General features: G+C 39.7%; 1 protein-coding gene across 7 annotated transcripts in view; it reads right to left on the bottom strand.

Annotated features, from left to right (window-relative positions):
• The window catches only part of KLF12 (KLF transcription factor 12), a 460572-nt gene extending 436721 nt beyond the window's left edge, over positions 1 to 23851 (bottom strand). For 5 of the 7 annotated variants that reach the window (XM_068526894.1, XM_068526888.1, XM_068526893.1 and 2 more), the window contains exon 1: positions 22602 to 22949. The gene's annotated coding sequence lies outside the window, so the exon portion shown is untranslated. Of the gene's footprint in view, positions 1 to 22340; positions 22439 to 22601; positions 22950 to 23820 lie in introns of those variants that run through there. The other 2 variants (XM_068526890.1, XM_068526889.1) reach the window with 2 other exon arrangements.
• Between the last annotated feature and the right edge of the window lie 3049 nt (positions 23852 to 26900).

The raw sequence follows: 26900 nt of genomic DNA on the forward strand, positions 1-26900 counted from the left end.
CTGAAGCTGCCCTAACAAATTACCACAAACTTGGTGGCTAACACCGAAATTCCGCTCTCACACTTCTGGAGGCCGGAAGTCCAAAATTAAGGTGGTGACAGGGCCACACCACTCAGAAGGCTCTGGAAGAGAATCTATTCCTTGCCTCTTCAAGCTTCTGGTGGCTGTTGGCATTACATGGTGTTTCTTGGCTTGTGGCAGTATCCCTCCAATACCTGCCTCTGTCTTCATACTGCCTTCCTCTCTTCTGACTCTTGTAAGGACACTTATGGGATTTAGGGCTCACCCAGGTAATCCAGAATGACCTCATCTCAAGGTCCTTAACTTGAGCGCATCTGCAAAAACTCTTCTTCCAAATAAGGTAACATTCACATGTTTGACAAATTCAGAAATGGACAAATCTTTTTGAGAGCCACCGTTCAACCCACTGCAGTAGGCATTCAGTAAATACGTGTTTTCTTGCCTTAGATCCAAATGAAATAAACATCTTCCCAAAAAGAGAAAAATGGATAAAGAATAGCCTTTACTTTGTTCCCTTCTTCGCTAATGTCCTGCTTGAAAAGCAACCACTGAGGTACAACCAGAAGCCGAAGCAGTATTTTCTTGCTGATCCCTAAGAATTACTCTACATAGGGCCAACAACAAACCTTTGGAGACCATATCTTTATTTTGAGGAAAAAAACCCAGTTATATATCCTTTCTCACAAACCAACATACTTGTTCACATGGTAATTTTACAAAGACCTTCTCTGGGTGAGGTTTTGATCTCTTCAAATTATTTATATAAGGACATGAATGTGTAATTTTACTTGTGTGGTTGAAAGTCAAACTATTAACAACTCACTCTGATAGGAAACTTAACCAAGAGTTAAAGCCTTATTTTTCAAGAATTTAGGCTTTTGGTCTGTTATGGACAGAATGTGTGTGTCTGCCCAAAATGTTTTTGTTGAAGCCTAACCCCCAATGTGACTGTATTTGGAGATATGGCCTATGAGGAGGTGATAACGGTTAAATAAGGTAAGGCTCTAATCCAATAGGGCTGGTGTCCTTATAAGAAGAGACACCAGTGCACACTGTCTCTGTCATGTGAGGACACAGGGAGAAGGTGGCCATCTGCAAGCCAGGAGGAAAGTCCTCACTACAGACCAACCCTGGTCTGGGACTGTCAGTACCCAGAACCGTGAGGAAATGAATCTGTGTTGCTTAAGCTACTGAGTCTGCAGCATTTTGTTAAGGCAGCCCAACCAAACGAAGGCAAGATCTAAACACAACCCCATGCGCATTATACATACTCAGTGAGAATTAGTTGATTTTCATGACTGTGATTGTTCCCAGTACACAGTTTATGATTTCACAACAAGACTTTTCAGAAAATATTTTAACTATATGGAGATCAAAGATTGTTATGATTTCCAAGTTAAGGTTAGAAACTGGGATAACAATCTCAAATCTTTTTAAAACTAAATTAGGGCTAAAGTAATTTTTCTGCCCAAGGTTTGAAGAGATCAATGAAGTACTCTTAAAATAGAAACCTCTAGCAAATTATGAAAATAGTGCTAGCAGTACAATGTGTCCGTAGACTCCTAACCTTAGAATAAAACATCCCTAGTACTCCACGATATCAGGGTGCCAATATAATGAAAACTCACAAAGGAGAGACTTTAAGAAAAATGGCAAGCACCTTGCTGTAAGACGTAGTGGAAAAGTTAATTCCTAACTCTTATCACAGCAAGCAACAGGCAACCAATGGCATCACATCTAAGAGGGGGCCCTTCACACTGTAGACACCAGAGATTTGTATATCAGTTACTAAAATGTTCTGGCAATGGCGGTACATTACCAAAAAAAAAAAAAAAATTTTTGTCAAACAGAGTTGTCTTAAGGAAATGGTGCATTTTCTTTCTCACACATCAGCACTACACAAGCACTACACGAGCTATAAACATGAAGTTGGGGTTGGAATACTATTAGTCAAACAGCACAGTGAAGCATATCTTCCAAATTGATGGGGGTCATGTAGGAAATAAAAGACTATAAATATCAATTTGATTAAATTCACAAAAGTATGAAGAAATGAATAAAAAAATCATAATTAGGAAAAACACAGGGACAGTTACTATGTTAATGTGACTATTAAAAAGCTGAGATAATAAAATGGGTAAAAGAAAAAACAAAATGCTGAAAAAAACACTACTTTATATTATAAAACAAACAAAACAAATTAAAAAGGAAAAGTTAATGACAGAATAAGTCATTTAGTACAGTAAAATCAGATGTATTTAAAGTCTCTCTCAAAAAGAAAAACAGGAATGGCAGTATTAACATCAGTCTAGGATGAATTTAATTTTAAAGGCATTCAATACAAAAAAGAAGGGTAATTTTAAAAAGAGTCATGGAGTTATATGTCCCTAACAATACACAGGTAAATATACAAGCCAATCTACCAAAATTTAATGAAGACATAAAATTATAAAACTTAAAATAAAACACAGGAGAAAAGCTGCATGATGATGGATTTGCCAATGATTTCTTGGATATGACACCAAAAGCATAGCCGACAAAAGAAAAAACAGATAAACTGCACTAAAGCAAAACTGAGAGCTTTTGTGTATCAAAAGGATACTATCAACAGAGTGAAAAGGCAACCCACAGAATGGTAGAAAAATATTTGCAAATCATGTATTTGATAAGAGGTTTGTACCCAGAATACGCAAAGAACACCTACAATTCAACAACAACAAAAATCCAACTAAAAAATGGGCAAATGACTTAGACATTCCTCCAAAGATACACAAATGGTCAGTAAGCACATGAAAAGATGCTCAACATCACTAATTATTACAGAAATGCAAATGACAACCACAATGAGATGCTACTTCAAACCCATCAGAATGGCTTTTTTTTAAAGTCCGGAAAATAACAAGTATTAGCCAGGATGCAGAGAAACTGGACCCCTTTTGCACTGCTGATGAAAATGCAAAGTGGTGTAGCTCCTGTGGTAAATGGTATAGCAAGTCCTCAAAAAATTAAACGAAGAATTACAACAATATACTGTAATTCCACTTCCATTTATATACCCCAAAGAATTTAAAGCAGGGACTCAAAAGACATTCAAACATCCATGTTCATGTAGCATACATACAACTTAATATTATTCAATCTCAAAAGAAGAAATCTTGACACATGCTATAATATAGATGAACTTTGAGGACATCATGCTAATTGAAATAAGCCAGACACAAAAAGACAAATAATATATGATGCTAGTTATATGAGGTATCTAAAATAGTCAAACTCAAAAAACCAGAAAGTATGGTGGTGATTGCCAAGGGCTATGGGGAGAGGAATGGTTAAGTTTTATGTCACTTATATTTCACAACAATTTAAAATAACAAAAAATAAATTTTAAGTTTAATGAAGATGTAAAAATATGATTAGAATGTAAAACTCAATACACCACACTTTCTGAATTAACCAAATTTAACAGAACAGATATAAGTTAGAACATAAAATAATTTAAAACAAATCAACAAACAATTTAGCAGATGAAAAATAGAAAATCACATTCCTCAATAGAGAAGATACCGTTATTCAGATCTCTAGGGAATATTTATAAAAATAAATCATATACTTAGACTAAAAAAAAATGTTAGTGATTTAAAAATGAGAATGTTTTACAGATTACAATCTCTGAATGTAAATCAAAATTTAGATGGAAATACAAAATTGAAAACCTAAAAATAATAATCAGAAATTTAAAAACACATTCCTAGAAATTCTTGATTCAAAGAAGAAATAAAATTACCAACTATCTAAAAACAATGAAAAGGGGAGTAATTCCTCGATAAAAACACATAGAATATAGCAAAGGATATATTCAGAACAATATTTCTAATGTCAATGCCTTCATAGTTAAAGGTTTTTTTCTTTTTTTTTGAAAAAAAAGACAAAGCAAAAAGAAATAGATGAGGGCAGAGAATTGAAAAAATATAAGCAAAACGTCATGAAAAAGAAAACACGGAAAAAACAGAGTAGAAATGATTTTTAAAAACCAAAAGAATTTTTATAAAAGAAAAATAATAAAACAGCAAAGCAACACATGGACCATTTATGGAAAGAACAGTTTAAAAAAAAAAGACAATATTGGGAATAAGAAAAAAGTGTGTTACAGCAGAAATGTAATTATGCATAGGGAATACTATAATACATGTTATCCCAAGGTAACAAATTTAAAAGCCTATAAAGCAAATGGGTACATACAGATATCCAGAGATCACAGATACAGAGAAGAGACTGGTGGTTGCCAGAGGCTGAGTATGGGGGTGGGCAAAATGGGTGAAAGTGGTCAGAAAGTACAGCCTTCCAGTTATAGAATAAGTAAGTCCTGAGGATGTAATGTAAAGCTGACTACAGTTAACAGTAAGGTATCAGATTATTTGAATGTTGCTAAGAGAGTAGATCTTAAAAGTTCTCTTCACAAGAAAAAAGCGATTGTAACTATGTGTGGTGACAGATGTAAACTAAGCTTACTGTGGTAATCATTTCACAAATCACCTGAAACTAATACAATGTAATACATGTCAATTATATTCCAATATAAAATAAATAATTTTAAAAAGCAAATGGAATATTTCCTAGCCAAAACTTGATCCAAAAAGAAGCTGAAAACTTTAATGGACAGATATACAGACGAAATTGGAAAAAAGATTACATATGTACCACTGGGGTAACATAAAAAAAAAAAACAACTATGATCCAGTGGTTCACACCTGAGTATTAGCCTTTAAGAGACAGTTCCAATTACAGAGCAAGGAAAGACATGAATACTTTCTAAGTTAATTTATGTATCCACCAAAATTATTATACAAAAATCTGATTCAGCACCAAGAAAAATATTATAGACCAATCTCACTTGTGAATACAGATGTACATATTCTAAATATCTTTCCAAGTTATCAAATAGAATCAAGCAAAGTTATAAAAATAATAAATTATTTTTTAAAAGGGTTTGCTCCTAATGCAAGGATAGTTCAATACTAGCAAATCCTCCAATGCTTGATAACAGTCAACTAAAGGAGAAAAAAAATTTTCCATCAGTAGATTATACACACACACACACACAGTCCAACAGGTATTACCAGAGGAAAAGAAAAGAATGAAATCTAAGCACATTTAAGCTAAGCAGATATAGAAAGAAAATAACTTATGTAAGATGAATACCCTACAAATTCATAATGTTTTTGAGACCAAAAAGTTTAAGTCACAAGGCAACCAGGTGAACTAGGTTCCAGTTCATAGGACTGACCCTTCATAGAGAAACAGGAATTGCCTTTGGCCATGATAATGGAAAAAGAGTGAACAGTCAGAAGAGCTTATAAGAAACACAAAACAGAAGGGTGGTTGCCAGGGTCCCAGGAGAGGGGGTAATGGAGAGGTGCTGTTCAGTGGGTACAGAGTTTCAGTTGTGCAAGATGAAAAAGTTTGAGATGTGAAGCACAACAATGTGAATACAGTTGACATGACTGAACTGTGAGTTCAAAAATAGTTAAGATGGTAAATTTTATGTTAGGTGTTTTTATTTTTACTACAATTAAAATTTTTCTTTTAATTTTTAAGCAATATAAAACCACTAAAATTGTAATAAATTTTTAAAAGCTAAATGTGGGCTAGCAAAGTCACTTAGTATCCCAGGGAGCCCCAGATGCAAGGACACGCCACAGCCACTCACCTACTCTTCTGCATAATCCTCCTCCAGGTGCTAAGACAAAAGACTAGAAAAAGAACAGGAGACCTAAGAGAGCTACTCTTGGAAGTGTTGGCATGCAGGTAGGGATCAGCTACCACTGGGGGACAAGCATAAAAACTGGCTTCATCCAAGACTCTAACATCAAATGAAGCAAAAGCCATCTGCCACAGAGAAAGGGACAGTAAATACTCCTGCTCCCTCCAGGCAAAGATGGACTGTGCTAGAGGAGGAGAAGAAGTTATCTGCCACTGGGAGAGAGAGAGAGACCCTCTGGCCTAGCCCTCTTCCGAGGTTCAAAGGATAGCAGCCACTGAGTGAGAAACAAAAGCCATGAACACAACTGCCCTGCACTGAACACTAGGTAAAACTCATCTGCTCCTGGGGTAAGGCAAGAAACTCACTGAGGCCCACAATTCTACAGCGATACAAATAAGACATCAGCCATACTGATGTAAGAATAGAAAACTCACTGGCACAAAAGCCTACCATTGACACAAGGCAGTTTGGCTACCACAAGAGAAAGGGACAGACATGCTGACAAAGTCCCAGCTCAGACTTAGTCATCCAGGCCAGCCTAAAACTGCATCTGGTGTAGGGAAACTGAGACCCCACACACTCATCCATCCACAACTTCACCCAAACTACTTCCAAGATAGACGCAAAAAGCACAGAAAGGGGTCCCTTGTGTCACTGGAGTTCAGGAGTAGCGGAAAGGTGAGGGTATAGCAGGAACACTGAGAAGAAAAATTCTGTGGCACTCCAGGTCTCACAGAAGTCTCCAGGTAAAGCAATGCATTCCTGGAGGAACTTGAAGTCTCTGGTGATATGACACTTCACTAGCAATGACAAAGCAGTAACTCAGCACATATACTGAACAAACTGATTCATTTACCCCCCTCGACAGACACTAACACCTTGCAGAATTAGAGGCACGTCCACGTCTTAGCATAATAACTTTTTATCTCACTATGTACTATTCTTTTACATAATGTCATGCAGCCAATCAAAAATTACAAGACACCAAAACAAAGCAAGAAAAGATACCCAATGTCAAGGGATAAAGCTATCAACATAATCAGATCCTGAGATGGCAGAGATGTTGAAACTATCATATAGAGACTTTGTAATTAAGATGCTTAAAAATCTAGAGAAAAAGACAGACAACATGAATAAACAAAAATTCAGCAAAGATGTGGAAAATTTTTTTAAGTTCTATGAAAATACTAGACAAATTACTTTATCTCAAAGATGAAGAATGCTTTCACTGAGCTTACAAAAGACTAGACACAACAGGAAGAATTAGTAAATTTGAGGACAGATCAATAGAAATTATTCTGACTGAAAACTGAAGGGGGGAGTGCAGAGAATCCAAGACCTATGAAACAATATCAATTAGACTAATGTACTTGTCAAAATAGTCCACAAGAAGCAGCAGAAAGGAAGCAGAAGAAATATTCAAAAAGATAATGGGTGAAAAATTAGGAAGGACAATAAGCTACAGATCAAAGAAGCTTAGAGAACCCCAAGCAGGACAATTACAAATGATAACACACCTATGCACTTCACAGCCAAAGGTAAAAAAAAAAGTTCAAAAAAAAATCCTGAAGGCAGCCAGAGAAAAAGAGAAATATTACTTATAGAAGAACAAAACTCAGAATAATAAAAGACATCTCTCAGAAACTATGTAAGCTATGGGATAATAGAGCAATATCTTTAAAGTAATGGGGAGAAAACTGTCAGCCTAGAATTCAAAACCCAAATAAAATATTTCAGAAGCAAAGGCAGATAGACTTTTTCAGACAAGCAAGAGCTGAGAACAGTCATTGCCAGCAGACCTGCTCTACAAGAAATATGAAAGAAATTTCTTCAGGCAAAAGTAACATGATACTAGATAGAAACTTAGAACAAACAAATAAAGAACGCTGGAACTAGAAAAGACATCAGTAAACACACACACACAAAAAAAATATACATATATGTATATATATGTAATTGACTCAAAGCAAAAATAGTATCTAGGAAATTATGGTTTGTAACATGTATAAGTAAAATATATTAAGAAAATAGCATAAGCAAAGTGAGAGGAAAAAACACCAGTATACCATTGTAAAATTCTGACATCATACAGGAAGTGTGAGAAGTTAATGATGTATATTGTAAACCCTAGAGTAACCACTAAAAATATAAAACAAAGAGCTGTAATTAATAAGCCAAAAGTGAAGATAAAATAGAATATTAAAAAATAATCAAGCCCAAAGAAGGCAAGACGCAGGAAAATAATAGCAAAGAATATATGAGACAAATAGAAAACAAATAGCAAGTTAGTAGATAGAAACCTAATCACATCAAAATGTTTAATGTAAATGATCAAATGATTCCAAGTAAAAGTTGGAGATAGTAAGATTGTATTAAAAACAGTAACACCCAATTATACGTTGTCTACACGAGAAAAAGGGGGATACTACATGATGATGTATGGGTCAATTCATGGAGAAAACATAACAATCCTAAATTTGTTTGCACCTAATAACAGTGCTTCAAAATACATAAACAAAAGCTGATAGAACTGAAAAGAGAATTAGAATAATTCGCAATTGAATTTAAATACTTAAACCCCGCTCTCCCAAAAACCTTCAGAACAAGGAGACAAAAAAAAAAATCAGTTAACAATGTAGAAGACTTGAAGAACATTAACCAACTTTCCAAACTAACAATTGTAGGATATAGGTCTAATATACATATAGACTGCTCTACCCAACAATGCAGGATCCACTGTTTTCAATTGTACATGTAATCTTCACCAATACTGACCACATTCTGAGCTATAAAACAAATCTCAGCAAATTTTTAAAAACCCAAAATCATACATACCCTGAAAACCATGGAATTAAACTAGAAACCAATATCAGAAGTATATCTCAAAATGCCCAAGTATTTGAATATTAAAATACATAATTCTAAATAATCCAAGATCAAAGAAGAAATCACAATGGATATTAGAAAATCTTTTGAACTGAATAAAAATGTAAAATAACAGAGCTCAGAGTAAAATTTATAGCATTACATACATTACATAAGAAAAAAAGGTCTCAAACCAATATTTTAAGTTCGCATCTTAAGAAACTACAAAAAGAAAAAGTAAACCTATAACAAGCAGAAAGAAGAAAATAATAAGGATCAGGAATCAATGAATTAGAAAAAAGTAAAATACTAGAGGAAAAAATTAACAAAACCAAAAGCTGGTTCTTTCAAAATATCAATAAAATTGATAAACCTCTAGCCAAACTGATCAAGACAAAAATAGAAAAGTCACAAGTCACCAAAATCAGTAATAAAGTGTTATCAGTGCAGATCCTACAAATATGAAAAGAATAAGGTAATATGAACAACCTTATGCCAATAAATTCTATAACATATAAAAAGCCAAATTCCTTCAAAATCACAAACTAAGAAGGTTCACTCAAAAATTAATTTATAACCTAAATAGCCCTATATGCATTAAATAAATTGAAAACCTTCCTAGAAAGAAAAATAAGCCTCTAAATCCACATGAATTCTCTGGTGAATTCTTCCACACTTCCAAGGGAGAAAAAATACCAATTCTACACAAAGTATCCCAAAAAAAGAACAGGACAGAACACTTCCCAAGTTATTTTCGGAGGCTACAAATACCCTGAAAGAAAAATCAGATAAAGACATTACAAGAATAAAAGCTAACTTTAAAAAAATTCGTAACAAAATATTAGAAAATCAAATATAGCTATACATAATAAGATAATGCATCAAGACCAAGTAAGGCTTATACAAGGAATAAGGAATGTCTGGTACAACGTTCAAAACTTAGGCAGTGCAATTAATTCACTGTATCAACAAACTAAAACAAGAAATTATATTATCCCAATAGATATAAAATAGCCAAAAATCTATAATGTACTTAGAATTAAATTTAATTAAAGAGGAAACAATCATTACAAAAATATATTAAAATCTATTTGAAGTATAAAAAATAAGATTGGACAAATGAAAAGACAACCATATTTTTGAATTGGGATGATAAAATGAAATAACATTAGAAATAGAGATAACATTAAAATATTAATTGTCCCCAGATTATACATAAATTTAGTGCAATTAAAATCACAATAGGGTTTTTACGTATCTTTTGCCCAGGGGAGGTGAACAATGAATACAATATTCCTAAGATATGAACCCTAGTTGTATGTCTGAGAATATCTAAGAAAATCAGTTTTAAAAGAAAAAAAACCCGGTACTAGAAGATGTGGCACATATATACAATGGAATATTACTCAGCCATAACAAGAAACGAAATTACGTTATTTGTAGTGAGGTGGATGGACCTAGAGACTGTCATACAGAGTGAAGTAAGTCAGAAAGAGAAAAGCAAATACCATATGTTAACACATATATATGGAATCTAAAAAAAAAAAAAAAAAAAGGTTCTGAAGAACCTAGGGGCAGGACAGGAATAAAGATGCAGACGTAGAGAATGGACTTGAGGACATGGGGAGGGGGAAGGGTAAGCTGGGACGAAGTGAGAGAGTGGCATGGACATATATACACTACCAAGTGTAAAATAGCTAGCTAGTGGGAAGCAGCCGCATAGCACAGGGAGATCAGCTCGGTGCTTTGTGTCCACCTAGAGGGGTGGGATAGGGAGGGTGGGAGGGAGACGCAAGAAGGAGGAGATATGGGGATATATGTATACATATAGCTGATTCACTTTGTTATACATCAGCAACTAACACACCATTATAAAGCAATTATACTCCAATAAAGATGTTAAAAAAAAAAACAACCCAGTACTATCATAGGATATACGAAAACAACTGTGTAATTTACATTTACTGGGAAAGGGATACATTACCTTAAAAATGGTTCTGATACAATGGACTGGATATGCATCTGAAAGTAAGTAAAAGTGGACCCCCTCCCTCCCCTCTCATACCACATATACAACTAAAAATTCCAAATGGACTAAAGATAAGATCAAAGTGGAAAGAAAAATTAAATCTAAGTACAGGACATTACATGTCTATTTTATCAATGGAGAAAGTCTTTTAAAAACATAAAACAAAAACAGTAAACCAGAGAAACAGAGAGGAAAAAACTTGATTATATTAAAATTTAAAATTTTAGGGACTTCCCTGGTAGTGCAGTGGTTAAGAACCCACCTGCCAATGCAGGGGACACGGGTTCGAGCCCTGGTCCGGGAAGATCCCACATGCCGCGGAGCAACTAAGCCCGTGTGCCACAACTACTGAGCCCACGTGCCACAACTACTGAAGCCCACGCACCTAGAGCCCGTGCTCCGCAACAAGAGAAGCCACCGCAATGAGAAGCCTGCACAGCACAAGGAAGAGTAGCCGCCGCTCACCGCAACTAGAGAAAGCCCGCGCGCAACAACGAAGACCCAACAAAGCCAAAAATAAATAAATAAAAATTTTTAAAAATTTAAATGTTAACATATCAAAAGATACTTCTTAAACAGACAAGAGACCAAAGATTAGTTTTTGAAAAAATTATCTGCAATGCAGGCATCAGACAAATGGTTAATAGCTGTAATATATAAATAACTCTCACAAAAGGATAATAACCAAATAGAAAAATGAACAAAGAATAAAGGGCAACACTTAGAAGAATAGCAATTTACCTACAAACACAGGAAAAGACGCTCCAGGTCACTAGAAGTCATGAAATAATAACTGAAGTTAACAATGAGATACCACTACACAACTATCATACTAGAAAAGTGTCATCTATTGCTGATGGAGTTTAAGGGAAAGGGTATTGCCCTGCATTGCTGGTGGCAACATTTTGAATCAATAACGCCACCCTGGTGGTGATCGATCCCATAAGTCTGTATTATAAAGATATTTATTACAATATTGGTTTTCGTAGCAAAACCTGGAAACAAAGTATTGCCCATCAGTAAGTTAACAGTTAAGACTATAAAATAACCATACCTTGCAATATATGCAACAGTTTTGTTTTTAATGGATTAGAGTTGTTGCAGCTAAGTGGAAGGATTTCCCTTAGGCAGGACGAAATGAAAAAAAAAAAAAAAGAGTCTCCAAAAAAAAATCTCATTTTTGCAAAAGTGATCAAAAAACCGTGTGTGCAGATGCATCTATAACACTTATGGATATGGAGAAAAATATTAAGACACATAATACTGATAGTTATGATGAGGGTTATGAGGGAATATAATGCTATTGTTGGCTAGAGGAAGAAGGGAAGCCGTAAAAAAAAAAAAAAGAGAAAGGAGTTCACTATAAAATCAAGTTTAAAGTCTCCACACACATGTACCTACTTTTATCAGAGAGAGAGATTTGTAAACCCTGCCCAACAAGTGAGTTTCTGCAAAACACAGCTTATTTCCTATAGATCTTAAGTGGTAATCCTTTGAAAAACTAAGTCATAAAGGTAAGAATAAATTCACATGTAAATATTATAAATATCTAGCTTTGAGTTGGTTGTAAACATTAAATAATACCTTTAAAATGTATATACACATTTTATGTACAGTAAATGTGCAATATACATTTTTGAAAGAGAAAACACTTAGAAAACCACGTTTAAATGGAAAAAGGTTTTCCAGTAAGACTGAAAGTACTTAAAAGAGACTATAACATAAATCTAAGAATATCTAGTGTATTATTTTTAGACACATAAAAGATCTATATGAAGAAAATAAACTGAAGCAGAATACACTAGCATGGCCCTTCCTTTGGGCTTAACTGTGCTGCTTTTTCCCCAATCTGCCTATACGTTGGGACAAAGCCCATGTTCTATTTATCTTAGTATTCTCAGCACCTAATATAAGCCCTGCTATGTGCCAAGAGATGAAGCATCTCCCTAATTTTCTTCAGAGTATGGATGCATTCCAATTGCACAGTCTCTTCTAGGATTAATTGGGTTGATCTCTCCAAGCTGTTATATTTGGGGTTTTATATACCCCTTTAAAGTACGTTTTGGAAGGAGATAAGAATTCATCCAATAATACTCACTGAGCAGCACCTCTTTTGTGCAATGTGGACTTTCAAACTGTTGGCTTATTAAGACTAAATGAAAGTTAGGAAGACAGCAGTGGAATGAAATGGGAACAAATTATTTTACTGGGGTTGGAAATCAAGGTTCTAGTTTTGACTTGGCTACCTTCTAGTTATTTTACCTTCACTGTGTCCAATCTATCTTATAGGATTGTCAGGATGAAACTAAAACCACTCTGTAAACCACCAAGCACTAAGAAATTCTTTTTTTGCTGGCCCCTACTTCTCAAGTATTCTAAACTGTCTTAATTACAAAGCTACTTATACATAAAACACAACTGCTTCAGTCTGGAGCCTTGGTATAGTCCCAATATACTCAACAGGAAGTTCAGTGGACAATAAAAATACCATCAATGCTCTCTATAGACTCATTAAGAGTTCATTTGTTTCTTATTATACAATCTCTCAAAATGAAGTATTTCGTGTGTTTGCTTAAGTGTCCTGTATTTATACCTACAGCAGAACAGCTAATGCACATTCCAGAGGATATCACTCTTTAAATATTCAACCACTCTACTGTAAAGTTCCTTTCTAAATATCCCTTCAACTGACTCTGACCTTCTGTAAAACTGATCAGTTTTCAAGTTTTCCCTTCCATTGTTCTTACATAGAAAAAAAAAAGATTTTATTCCTATATGTAAAGGCTTTTGGTCAAGGCTAAAATTCCCAACATTTATAAATAAAACATATATCAAACCTCTTCAGCAATATGCAAAAATTTTATTAGATAACTTCATATAAAGTGTACTTGTAAATTTTTATTAATCAACCATCATTATTTTTGTTTATCCAAATAAACCTTCTCTAAATTCACTGTAACACTGTGTGCCCTACTAGCCAAGCATATCCTGGGATCTATTTTTGGAAAAGAAAATTTTCTGGTGATACAGCAAATGACAGAAGTTTGCCAAAACACCATAAAGCCATCAGCTCTAAAAGATAACAGAAAAAGAGGTGTGAAATCACCACAGATGCCAAAATAGCTGTTTTTAATTTGCTCTCTTCCACTTGCAGGTTTGCTGTTTCTTTTCTATAAAACGTAAAACTTTTTCCATGAAGGATTTGTGCCACCTATCCACTGAAACCTTGAAACCTTTGATATCCCAGCTAGGAGCAATTTTTCTCCCCTGCCTTTTGTTTAAGCATCTTATAGCACTTGATGCCATGTATCACAAATTACTTTGAATTATTATTTTCTACAGAAGTCTTACCTCTCCTACTTGATTTTCAGCTCATTGGTGATGTCCTACCCATTTTCATATACAATTCCAGATACATGGTAGGAGCTAAATAAGCATAAGTCCAATGAGAAAGGAAGGCATTTTTTATACAGATAATATTCTTTATTAATTTTATTATGCCTCTGACTTTAATCGCTTTATCAAACAGAATGCATACTGGCCAGAATTTATTGGTCTACTATTAACATTATGGAACATCCTGTAGCAGCTGCCTCCTAAAATAATTTTTTGGATTAAGTCTCTTAAACACAGAATTGGCTTCTACACTGAAGTAAATATTCTAGTAAAGGTATTCTAGTAAATGTATATCAATATAATCTACAAATAAAACAGCCTCTAAAGACAATATTTATTTGTACAATACCCCCATTCTTTTGCTCTAATTATCTACGATAAGACTAACTGGAATAGCATATTTAATGCTGAAGGGAGGTAAGAGTAACACAGAGGACAGTTCAAAGGTTTTCCAGTCTTCAAATCTTTGCTTTAAAGCTAACTGGTTATTGATAATGATGGCATTACTCTGTGAAAATCAGTTTCCACATCTATAAAATAGAAACCATAATATCATACACATGTACTCAATGAATATTTAATAAAGGAAGGGAGGAAGGAATCTCATGTTTCTAATATATAATGCACTCCAGCAAACTTGTACAAAACTCAAATATGTGTAAGTCAAGGGACTAGACTTACATTTTAAAGGACACCCATTCCCAGAGACAAAGGAATATTACAAAATCTGTAATTATACACAATCTATTAGTGTCATTAAAAACAGATGTATAGCATTTTGTATGTTCTGTCATCTTATTATTTTTTACAATTCATTAGCTTACCTCCACTAAGCACTTTCAATAAAGATTCACCAGTTTTCAGCACACCTAATGATGTCTTTGTCTCAACTGGATAATAAGCCCTGTTTCTCAAAACCAGAATCAAGATTTTCATTCTCTCCTTTTTCTACTCAGTTTGTTAATGCAAGGCAAAAAAACAGTAAAATTCACAAATAATTTTCGAAATTATTATCAAAAATGGCAGAATCAGGGCTGGGGGGAGGGGAAAGACTGTTACGTGGCCCCATCTTACAAGAGCTTAAAAAAATGCATTCATTCATGAACTGATGACGTCCATAAGTCAAAATCCAGTGTACAAAAGGTATTTCGGCGCTCTCCACATAGAGTATTCAAAGTGTCAATTATTTGAAAGTCAACTAGACATGCCTGTTTACTAAACAGTACATATTAAATAACCTAAGGGACTTCCCTGGCAGTCCAGTGGTTAAGACTTCGCCTTCCAACGCATGGGGTGTGGGTTCGATCCCTGGTCGGGGAGCTAAGATCCCACATGCCTCTCAGCCAAAACACCAAAAACATAAACCAGAAGCAATACTGTAACAAATTCAATAAAGACTTAAAAAAATGGTCCACATCCCAAAAAAATCTTTACAGTAAATAAATAAGCTAAGAAATGAAAAGCACAGTGCCTAATTTCTGTATTATAGTAGCTGCACAATAAATAGTAGTTGTTTTGTTGCTGCTATTCATTCTCAGTGGCTGCTTTTAAGAGAGGCATCAATATACTGGAAGAGATGAAAGTTTTTTTCTTCCAGTTTTATTGAGATATAACTGATATACAGCACTGTGTAAGTTTAAAGTATAACATACACCATGAAATGACTACCACAGTAAATTTAGTAAACATCCAACATCTCATATGGATACAAAAACATAAGAAAAAGAAATTTTTTCCTTGTGATGAGAACTCTTAGGATTTACTCTCTTAACTCTCCTATATAACATACAGCAGTATTAATTATATTTATCGTGTTGTATGTTACATCCCTAGTACTTATTTGTCTTATAACTGGAAGTTTGTACCTTTTGAGCAGACTAATATTTACTGAGCACTAAGTATGTACAAGGTTCTATATACCAGATGCTTTGCAGGCATTACCACAATTCTGATCCTCAAAAACGTTCTGCAATGTTGACATTATTTGTTCTTGTTTTTGTTTTTATTTACCAATGAGTAAACTAAGACTTGCAGAAGCAACTTGCCCAGGTAGACGGCTAAAAACTGGGTAGCTTAAGGTTTCAAATCCAGTAGTATTTAACTCCACTGCAAGGCTTCATGTGGCAAGGAGAAAAAAATTTTCAGGAAAATGTAGTGAATTGTGGAATGGTTAATAGACATGAATATACTGACTAGAAATGAAAAGGCAAGGGGAAATGACCACGATATTTGGCACTTAGCTACTGAAAGGATAGTCATATGGACTGTACTCCTCAATTTGTTCCTTCAGTAAGTATTTTAGCACTATATGATCAACAACTATGTTAGAAGCCATGAAAGTAACTATGAAGAAGATTCATTTCCTGCTCTCAAGGGGCTTATTATTGGGAAGGGACAAGACAAATCAACAAGCAATTACACCAGAAGGAACATCGTGTGCTATGGGGCCACAGATTACAGGCTGGAACCTGGTGTATTCTTCAAGCAAGGGATGGTAAATAAGAGTCCCACAGAAGGTGATGTTTACAGTGATAGTTGTAACATGAACAGGAGGTAGGCAAGGTGTATGTGTGACACGGAAAGAGTTATATTGATGAGCTAGCTTGAGTCTGTTGCTTTGCTACTGCAAGCATAGCAGTGTGCAGAGTGTGAAAAACAATTGTTTCTTAACTGGAGAAAATGTAGCTGGGGAGAAATTATGTAAACTATTATTGTTCTTAATTTTCTCAAAAATGTGTGTGTGTTTTAAAAATGTACACGGCGGGAAATGTGTGCATATAAAAAAATGTGTGCAATAAATTTTCAAATACCCATTTAAGATCCCCATCATCTACCTTCCTTTATTGTTCACGTGTTGTACTGCAACAACATCTGAGTCTAACCAAGAGACTAAACCATAAATCAGACATAACTTAATCAACAGAATCTTGGCTTAACTAGGGATTTGAAGTTCAATAGGCTGTTCTAAATTATAGTACAACAGCACAAATTTAATGATTCCATAAAAAAAAAAACATTAAGGGCATTTTCAATGACCAGTCGATAGAGGTTTCAGTTGACTCACTGAAGAAGTAACCTGGAGGTTTATAATCTCTAAATAATCCTTGCTGATCTTCATTTTCTATTTTCTATAAATGATCATGGAAACTGTATTTTCATGTATTTTTCTTTGGAAAAGCTCAGATACTTCACCTGCATTATATAAATGTTAACAGTCAGTAACTTTTATACCAGCTACATAAAAACTTTTTTTTAAGAGTGACTTGCTCTCAAGGTCATAGAGCAAATCTCTGGTGAGACAGGAATGGAATTCATGACCTTTGACTGCCAGGAGTTTTCTACCCACACTCGGAAATTCCTTCTCCATAAGCGTAATTTATATGCTCACTTTGAGAGGCTGGAAAGTTCATCCCTTTTAGGGCAGGGGGTGGGGGGATGGGGAGGTAGTGGTTTTCCTGTCAAATCAGTTGCCACACCAGTACTTTACAGTTTTACAAAGTGATTTTTACCTACATTATTTCATCTTACCCTCACCACAGCCCTGTAAACTGCATATGATTTTTCCCATTTCACAGACTCAGAGGAGTGAAGAAATTTAACAAAGGTCATCCAGAGTTAGCAAGCAAGAGAGCCAGGCTCAAACTGCAACATCTCTGCTTAAATCAGTCCTGATTCCAGGATGTATAATCTTAGCAGACACCCGATTATGAAATGAATGAAGGTTTTCTTTACAGTTATTTATTTCATTTTTTACAATCATTTACCTTGGTTGTCATTTAAGTCTGTTGGTTTGTTTTCTTTGGGGCAGGGTTGTTTTCATGTTTTAAGTCTGCTTGTTAAACTAAAGTGAAAACAGTATTACTAAACATAGAATTTGAAAAAACAAACTCTGCCTGTTCTTCTCCTTTTTTATGCAAGTGGGAAGGGGGTTTTTTACCATAATTCGTGGTCATAACGTACACGGTTTATGTATGGGGTATGTACCTATACAGGTAGAGAATATAAAAACTCACATTCATAAATATAAATACTATGTATGTACACATATATATGTACATACCTAAAATAGTGGCTATATTTTTATATATGGTATATACATACACATCATGCCAGTAATTATTGTGAAAAGCCATATATACTGTTAAGCACGGTGAATGTAGCACGTGAAACACAATTCCTGGCTGTGGAGGCCAACAATTTGTGATAGTGGCAGCTTCTATGGCCTCTGATGGGGGTGGGAAAACTACCCCAAAGCTCTGTAGTTTTTCCACTCGTCTTCCACGCCGGAATACAGCAGCAAGGGCTTTCTGCTACTGCATCCGTACCTAAAAAGCAACACTGTTTGGACCAGTCCAATTACTATGCTTTTAGTAAAAATTCAAAAATATATACCATTCAATTAGCCACAAAATTAAAAGTATGACTTTGAGTTGGAAAAAAAGACAGGAGGAAAGCCCGTCCCAGAGCAGAATTCTTTGACTGAATATCCTATAATCTACTGCCAGACCAAAACAAATTTTCATGGAGCAACAGAACTACTCAAGTAGCCACTTTGATGACAATAAACACCCCAAAGCGAAAAATCCTTTTGTAACATAATTACTGAGAATATATAGAGAAAGTAACCATTTAATCCACAGCATGTGTTCCCTACCGCAAGAACTCAAAAGCTGACATCAGATGGGGTTTCGCTGCTCTAGGGCCTGACAATGGATTCTGGCCAGCTGAAGTCAGACAGTTCTCTGGAAGGGCTTGGGATCTAGAAACCAAGCAGGTCTCACAGAGCCTAAGGCTGTTGCCCTTCTGGGCACAGGGGAGGTCCATCTGTTTACTTGCCTTTTGATTTGGGGAGCCCTGGTGGCGGTGGATGACTTAAGGCTGTGGTTATAGGGTGTTGCCAGGGATTTAATCTGAATATTTTCACCCTTACATTTTGTCCATACTTAAGACTGAAAGGCGTGCATAATGTGTAGGCTGAAAAAATAAATAAACGTGAATTTTAAAATGGAAAATAAACGAACACTGGGCAAAAATACAGATATTTCCACTCCAGTACCACGTCGTATTTTCAAAATGCAAATGACAAAGGTGAGCCACTGCCATCTATTTTAGGAGTTATTTACAAAAATGAAAGTTGTTTTCTAAAAGAAAAAGATAACCATGGCGTTGATTCTGAATAAAACTCTTTGGAGATTTTGAGCTCTTGTTCATTAATCAACATGGAAGCACAAGCGAGGAAACTTATTTATCCAAAAAAAGAATAACTTTTCAAATAACTTTGTGCCACTGCTAGTTTTGCAGAATACAAACTACTTTGTATTAGTACACAGATCATCTACAGCTAGATTTATGAAGTTGACACTAAGAGGACTGTTACTATCACAATATAAAGAAAACAAACCATTTGACGCCCCCAATTTAATGTGATCAGTCTCATAGTAATTCACAGAAATATGAAATTCCACACTTTCCATTTTGTACCATGATGAAACTATCCAAGACGTTTATATGTTCGACTAGTTAACAACATCACCTCGCTGGTCAAGTTACTCAATACTCTAGATTAACCAACACTGGCTTGAGTTCAAAATGCCCTCATACGGGCCTAGAGGCCTAAGCACTTATGTCATCTTTATGGGGATAGAAAACACACCTATATTTAAGAGCAAATTATTTCATTACGTTGATAGCAGCCTGCTTCATGATATGACATCTAAAACTCACTCTGAATCTGTTCAAGTGCATGTTTACCTTTCCCAGGAGGCCGGAAAGTAATTCCCGAGGGACATAGATTTTTTTTAAAACGACCAGAACACCAATGCTATTACATGCCTGATGGGTGCTCTTCGGAATGACCGTCAAGCATCCTGATTTGTTTTTCCCTTGGTCTGGGGAGAGAGAGCGCACCACTGTTCGCAGTCCCTCCCTTTCTGTACACACATAGGCTGCAGCTGTAGTAAACAAGCGCCAGCCAAGAGTTGCTAAGGTCAAGGTCTCAAATGCTATACCAGCACCAATTTTCTCCCAAATGACATTCAGTTGTGGAAAAGGAATTTTCTGGAGGAAAAAAAAAAATATTAAGGGCCCATTAGCGCAACAATTTTCATTCAGTAAATAGTAATTCAACGCATTCCAAAATAAAGTTTAGCTGACAGAAGTTTCTTTTAAATATGCATTACTAAGTAATAGATAAATAACTGAAGCACTTCAAAAATAAACAGAAACCCCTCAAGGATGTTTCTTTACCTCACACAGCTATAGTAGTTTTAGTGCATAAATGATTAAAATTTCATGTGAAAGCATCCCAACTTTTACCAGCGTTAAGTATATTTCATAATAGTTATGAATTAGAAGGTAAAAATAACAAACCTCTTCCCTGACTACATTACAAATTTCTGTCAATTCTTGTATGTTCAAAACCCTCTCTCCCCAACTCGGAGGAGCTTAACCCACTCTAATTGACCAGGCTGCAGCCATAAAGATGTAACTTATGCAACCGAATGTTTGTCCTTCAACAACCTATTTCTAAGCTTCTAAAGTTAAACATTTTCTAGCCTGAAAGTATACCCCTTTATCACAACCAATTTCTATGTGGTTTTTAAAAATGTAAACAACATCTGAATGCGGTCTGCAAATAGCACAATCAGGCTTTTTTTTTTTTTTTTAAGGTGAGGGGTCATTGTTTTTACTGAATGCCAATTCCATAGAGCATTTCTTAGAAGATGGAATACACCCACCCTTCAAAGTGACCACTCCTATTCCCCATCACAAGCTGCTGCCCGTTAAAAGCCTCCAAATTTATTTCAAAGCGTTAACTTATCTAAACAACTCTATCCTCCAGTAAGAAAAGGGCATGAAGGCGTCTAGGTGGATTTGCAGAATGACGTGCGTTGATTGGCAGATGTCTACCGAAGCCACTAGATGCACACGCACTAAACGTAAATAGAACTGCCCCTCTCCCTGGTGTTACAGGGAAACTGAGAGAATATTAGAGCTGATTTAAAATAAAATATCCGAGTGCTCGGCTGAGGATTCTATTAGCCAGTGGAATCGCTTAAAACAATCCATACAGCACGACACTTAAACCATCTGTACAGTTAAATTAGAGAGCCGACAATACTAACCACACAAACTGTTTATCCAGATTACACATTCCGTTGTACTAATACTCTTTAACTCAACACAGCTTTTATCAGCTGAATAAAGGCTGTTACTATTAAAGTATGCAAAACTCGAAGCGCAGGGTGAAGGGGGCTGGGAAGCTGCAGGGCATATAACAAAGGAATTGGTACTTTTTCCAAGCATTTGCCTCAAATGCACTTCGAAACAGAACTGTTGAGTGCACCCCACCCTTTTCCCCAAAGATAAAAGTTTTCAAAGTTCTAATAGGCAGTTCTCTACCCAACAAAAGCAGGATTGATTCTGCCCGTAGGGAAGCATCTAACGCGAACACCAACTAATGTCGCGGAGGTCAAGTCCGAGTGCTCGGAGCGAGCCTCTTAAGGCAAGAAGTGGCTCCCAGGCCGGCTCCGCGGGCTTCCCGGCCCGGGTGGCCCTGCAAAGTTGCCCCTTGTCAACTCCGGTCAGGCCCCCCGTAATTGAAAATAACAGCCACGGGCCAGTCCCTGGCTACTTCCATGGACCAGGCACTGTAGCAAGTGACAGTTACACATCATTACGACCAGAGACAATCATGAATGTAGCACCAGGACCACTATTCATGCCAGCAGTGTCATCTCCGCCTTAACCCCTTCCCCTCCGCTCTCTCCAGTGCACACCCAAGCCCACAAGGCCCGGTGCGGCAGCTCTTCACCCAACTCGCTCTATTCCTGGGGGCACACTACTTCCGCAAGCCCCCCCCCCCCCAATTCAGCCCTGGTGTTTTATTTCTCATCCTTGGCAACTGTCAGGCAAGCACTGCAACCAACAATTCCACTAGGGGTAGAAAAACATTTGCTTAATTCACGCTACTTGATAAGTTCTTTTTTTAAAAAAATTGCGGGGGGGAGAGAAACCTCCTTCTTTCTTCTCCACGAATCCAACCGACGCTACTTGCTCTGCAGTAGCATCGCCCTCCCTCGGCCCCCCTCCCGCTTCCCAACACTTTCCCCCTTTACGAACACAGACCAACCAAAATGATTTAACTTGAGCAGATGACAGAAGGAAAATAAAACATGTTAAGAGAATACGGTCTGATCTGGGATGGCACAAAAAAAAAAAAAGAGGAGGGGGTTGTTTATTTTGATAAGAAACGGAATCGGCACAGACCTGAACAGAAGCTGCAGAGCAGGAGAAATTGTTTTCTTTCCCTCACACAGAGTCCCCCTCTCTCTCTCCCTTTCTCTCTCGCTCTCACACGCGCGCGCGCGCGCGCACACACTCACACACACACACGGCGTCACCCGCGCACACTCACACGCACACTCGCACACGCACACGCACGGGCAGAGCCTCTCAGCTGCTCTCTGCAGTTCTCAGGAAATGAATGGGGGGCAACCCAGGGAACTGTTGTACTTGCAAATGACTTACCCGGATCACATGATGCGCTAAATGTAGGGTGGGCCGGTGGGTGGAGGCTGCCGAGACGCGAGCCCGGGTCTAGCGGGGGGAGCCTCGCCAGGCCCGCATCGAATTACCCCGGGGCCCAGCCGAGGGGGCTGCAAGTCGCCGCTTCTCCTCCCTTGCAGCCCGCAGCTCAGGAAACCGGAGAGGCGCGGAGGGGGGGAGGGTTGGGGGAGCGGGGTGGGGGGGAGGTGAAAACACCAAACCCCCAAACAAAAGAGCTCCGGGTCCTCCTCCCCCGAAACAAAGCCCCGCCGCTGCGGGCGAGCCCCGGGGTGGGGCCGAGGGCGGGGGCGGCGGCGGGGAGGGGCTCGCTCAGCAGGCGCTAAGTCGCTTTATTGCCATAAAATGGGGCCCCCGAGCCGCTCCGCCCGAGGATTAGGAGGCGGGCTCTGAGTGTGATGGTTGAAATCCCCTGTGGGAAACTAACCCCTCCCCGCTCGCAGAGGTAGAAGGCAACACCCACTGCCCGGCCCTCGCCTCGGCGCCCGGGCCGCCGGCTGGGGGTGGGTCCGCGGAACCTCCACCCCGCCCCACCCCTGCCCCCGCCCCCCGGCCTCGGCCGCGGCGGAGCTTCCCGATCACCTGCACCACCTTGCTGCGGCACCCAAAATAACCTACACATGGCCAACGCCGCTTTGGGAGCCGCGGGGAGAGGGGTGCCGGCGGGGCCTCGCGGCGGGAGGAACCCCCGATTTCAACTCGTCTGGAGAGGACTCGCGCGGAGACGCGAGAAAGTCCCCTCTTTTGTGTCAGCGCGCTAGGCAGCCTTAGGAGGGGAATTCGGAGACAAATAAAGCGCGGAGCCCGCTCGGCCCACAGCCCCCGCCGCTCCTCTACCCTCCCCTCCCGCCCGGGTGGAAGCGTGCAGGGAGGGGGCCGGGGGCCCGAGTCATCCCCGCGGCTCACCCACCAGCTAACTTGGAAAGGTGTGGGCGGAGCCGGCTCCGGCGGCCGGCGGACGCTGCGGGACCGCTCGCGGGGACCGCCCCCGGACGCCGGGCATCGCCCGCGCCGGGCAACAATGGGGTCCCGGCCCGGGCAGGCGGTACTCTGCGCGCGGGGTTGCGTGCGAGGCTGGGCTGGGCGGAGGGCCGCACGCGGAAGGCGGGGGAAGCATTGTTTGGGTTCTGGAGCGACGCACGTTGCGGGCTAGGCGGGGGCGTCCTCCCTCCCAGCGGTTCACCTTGGCGGGATGAATGGGGGCGAGGCGGAGCCGCGCTGCCCGCTCGGGAGCCCGAGGAGAAGGGGCGTCCGCCCTCGCTCGGAATTTAGGCAGGCGGGCGGACTTGCGGGCGGGAGGGGCAGGAAGCAGGAGCTGCAGACCCGGAGCGAGGAGCAGCTGGAGAGGGAAGTCAGGCACCACCCCCCACCCCACCCCACCCCACCCCGCCCCGCCCCGCCCCGCCCCGCCCTGCGCCCCGAGATGCGGGCGGCCAGGAGCCGCGTCCTTCACGCCCTTCCCGGGGGCCCCTTCCTCCCCGCCTCCGCGCCCGGGGGAGCGGATCGGCGCGATTCTGGGGCGGGAGGGGGAGGAGGCAGCCCGTGCGGCCCGGCGTTCCCGCGGTGGCCCCGAGGGCGCGGGGTCAGCGCGGCGCTGGAGGGTCGGCGGGGGCGGAAGCCGGCGCGCAGGGCTGGGAGCGGGCGGGCCGGGCGCGGCGGGCCGAGGTGGCGATCGCGTGCGCCACTTTCTTGCAAAGCTGCGTGAGCGCGCTGGGGCGCCCAGGCCGCCGGACACCCCGGCGCGGCGCCCCTGAGCCCGCCCCGCGTGGGAAACCGCCCCGGCCGTGGGAAGGCCGCGAAAAGGAAGTTTACATTAAGGGAAGAGAGATTCGCAAGTGTGGCACGAAGTAGGGTGGGAAGAAAAAGGAGGCAGAGGCCGAGAAACAGGAAATGAGAGTGAAGGGACGAGTTCTAGCCAGGAAAAGCCATGTTCTACATTTTCTGTGGCATTTTCCAAACACTTCTAGAGGCCCGGTGTGCGTTATGAATGAAAACAAAGGCAGCGCACTGCCTGGCGTGCTGTCTACCTCCTGCCACGTTCTGTAGGTGAGGAAGATGGGCAAGGTGGTCCAGACCGGAGCACAGCCCACTTCTAGTCCTGACGGGATGAATCAGTGGGCCTGCGCCTGAGAAATCAGGATTAAGAGGAGGGGGTCTGTCCTGGTGTTAGGGTGTCGAAGAACAAATAAGTGAAGGTGGCCGAAAATTGTGCCCCACTCCTTAAGCGAAGTATCCTTAGACTAGGAAAGCAGCGCGAGCGGGAAGGCGATGGAAGCCCACATCCGAAGACGTGGGTGCGGCAAGGGAATCAGGAAGCCCAAAGGAAGATGGAAACTGGGGGCTGAGGGGCCCTCCATGGGGTGGGGTCTCTTCCGGGGAAAGCAGCCCCGGACCCCACCCCCTGGCCTGATCCTGGGCGCCGGGTAAACAGCCCTTTACATTCCTCTACCTCTGGATAAAAGCAACATGAAAAGACAAGTTTGAAAAACCGCAGAACATCAACAGATGCACAGCATTTAAACGAAAAACTTGCCTCTACTGGAAACTGTAAAGTTTTCCTCTAGGTGGGGCAGGGAGTGAAAGAAGTGAGTTTAACTGTTAAGAGTGGAAGGATGCTATAAGACATGATGTCATCGTGGCAGTTCTTGTACTAACAGCTCTTTCTCAGAGAGAGCTGAGTGGCGGACTTACCATAAATATATTCTAGAGCAAGTGCTTCTGCACGTGGAAACGTATTCCAGACTGCACTTCCTTCCTGTGGCTCCAGCCATAGGCATGTTAATAGAATGATGAAAGATAGAAAACAAAGTACGGGGCTTCCCTGGTGGCTCAGTGGTTAAGAATCCGCCTCCAAATGCAGGGGACACGGGTTCCAGTCCTGGTCCGGGAAGATACCACGTGCTGCGGAGCGACTAAGCCCGTATGCCACAACCACTGAGCCTGTGCTGTAGAGCCTGGGAGCCACAACTACTGAGCCCGCTCGCCTAGAGCCCGTGTTCCGCAGCAAGAGAAGCCACCACGATGAGAAGCCCGCGCACCGACACAGAGTAGCCCCGCTCGCTGCAACTAGAGAAAGCCTGCATGCAGCAATGAAGACCCAACGCAGCCAAAAATAAATAAATTTATTAAAAAAAAAGAAAACAAAGTACAAGAATCCATTCCAGAGGGATAAGGAAAATAGAGATAGGTCAAGGTTAATATCTAGAAACTGTATAGTGTGGTTAAAAGAGAGAAGTATATCAAGTATTAGAAAAAAAAAAATACTAGCAGATTTTGTTAAATTGTTGACATAAGAAAGAATAGAAATGTTAAATTAAGGCAACTCCCCAGATAGAAACAGGAAAAGGTTTAAGAGAGAGAATCACTTCATTGTGTGAGCTGGGGATGGATGTGGAAGGGCAAAAACAGTAAGAGAATAAAGAAGCAGGGTATTATTGGCACTTAGGATACTGGAGACAATTATATGTGAGTGTGTGTCTGTGTACAGGCATACATTTCCAATTCAGTTCGTATAATTCTATCTCTGCATAGAACTTGGATTTAAACAAACTAAGGTGTGAACAGCTGGAAGGAGGTAGGAAAAAAGTCCACATACCCTGGCAAAAGCATGTGCACATCTTTTATGTTTAGTCCTTTCTATTCTACTTCCATGTGTATGCAGGGCTGTGAAAAAGCAGAAAATGTAAAGATGGCAAAGTTATTTTACCAAGAATGCATAATTCTGTCTGCATAAAGGAGTGTGTTGAAATTACAGAATCATAAAATTTCAGTGTTGAAAGTATCTGTCAAATCCAATTCTGTATGATACTATAGTTCTGTTTAAAAGCAAGATGATTTGGGTCAAAGATAATGACCTGTTTTCCTAAGTTTATATACTTCATTTATTTAGTCTTTATTATTGCAAATACCAGAAGAATGAATTAAAGAGGATGAAGGTTTGGGCTTCCCTGGTGGCGCAGTGGTTAAGAATCCGCCTGCCAATGCAGGGGATGCGGGTTCTGAGCCCTGGTCTGGGAAGATCCCACATGCCGCGGAGCAACTAGGCCCGTGAGCCACAACTACTGAGCCTGCGCGTCTGGAGCCTGTGCTCCGCAACAAGAGAGGCCGCGATAGAGAGAGGCCCGCGCACCGCGATGAAGAGTGGCCCCCGCTTGCCGCAACTAGAGAAAGCCCTCGCACAGAAAGGAAGACCCAACACAGCCAAAAATAAATTAATTAATTAATTTTAAAAATAAAATAAAATAAAGAGGATGAAGGTTTGTA

This window comes from Eschrichtius robustus, chromosome 18 (assembly GCF_028021215.1).
Source record: "Eschrichtius robustus isolate mEscRob2 chromosome 18, mEscRob2.pri, whole genome shotgun sequence".
NCBI classification, from domain to species: Eukaryota; Metazoa; Chordata; class Mammalia; order Artiodactyla; family Eschrichtiidae; genus Eschrichtius; species Eschrichtius robustus.